Below are 1,081 nucleotides of genomic sequence, written 5' to 3'. Positions count from 1 at the left end.
CCCTGCTCTAAAATAAGCTTGGCTTATTTTATTGTTGAACCTAGAAAGGACCTACAGAGGCAAATTCTGAGTAGAATTTCCTAAATAGGCCCTGAATAGGCATAGTTGGGGATGCCTCTAACAAGGCCTATCACTTTTGCGCTTAGAAAAGGTCTACAAAGGCAAATTCTGAATAGATTTTCGTATATAGGCTCTAGATAGACATGCCCAAAAATAGACCTGCTTTTGTTGCGTCTAGATTGAGCCTAGAAAGATAAATCCTGAATGGATTTTCGTAAGTAGGCTCCAGATAGGCATTGACTTGGATGCTCCTAACAAGGCTTGTGCACATAGGGCCTAGTTCAGGGGTCTAATTAGCCAATTCCTGAAATATATTGGGTAGAAATTTAAACGGGAACTGAAAAAGCCCTACACAATTTTTTTCCATTTTTATGTAGACTCTGTGAAGACAAACCCACTTTGGCACAATACTGCAAATTTTAAAAGAAACGTCTGATATTAATAAATCAATAAACGTTTGATAATAATAAATTAAAAATGCATTTTATTTACATTATTCTGTGTAAAGTAACGGCATGATACAAATTATCTTATCTTCATGTAATTGATATTGTATATAAACTTTTGTATATAAACGTTTGTATATAAACTGACTAACTTACATTTTATATACGTTATTGAAACATTAATTTCTTTAATGGGATTTTTGTCATTAATTTTCCATACATTTATACGAGCCGAATTAAATAAACATGTATAAATAGAACTTCTTTTTTAAGTTCTTTGTCATAATGTTTAACGAATTAATCGGTCTTGACAATTGTTTTACCATTATACATGTTCCATCATATAACATTAATGTGTTATCAGGATAAGTATTTTATTGTAAATCCTTTATATTTTAATGAAGATATGTGAAAAATATTACCTATCGCTTTTTCTTTAATTATTTATATTTTAGGTGAAATAACAAGTGTTTTCCTGTTTATAGGATTTTTCTCATGAAGTCTGCAACATATTTGAGCTAAAACACTCCCCTTATAGAAATGTAATACTGATAAGTAATAATTTGGCCAGTGAT

This window comes from Odontomachus brunneus, unplaced genomic scaffold (genome assembly GCF_010583005.1).
Source record: "Odontomachus brunneus isolate Ranch 3 - 2012 unplaced genomic scaffold, Obru_v1 Obru_scaffold_032, whole genome shotgun sequence".
In the NCBI taxonomy this organism is placed as follows: Eukaryota; Metazoa; Arthropoda; class Insecta; order Hymenoptera; family Formicidae; genus Odontomachus; species Odontomachus brunneus.
This window is presented reverse-complemented; position numbering follows the sequence as displayed.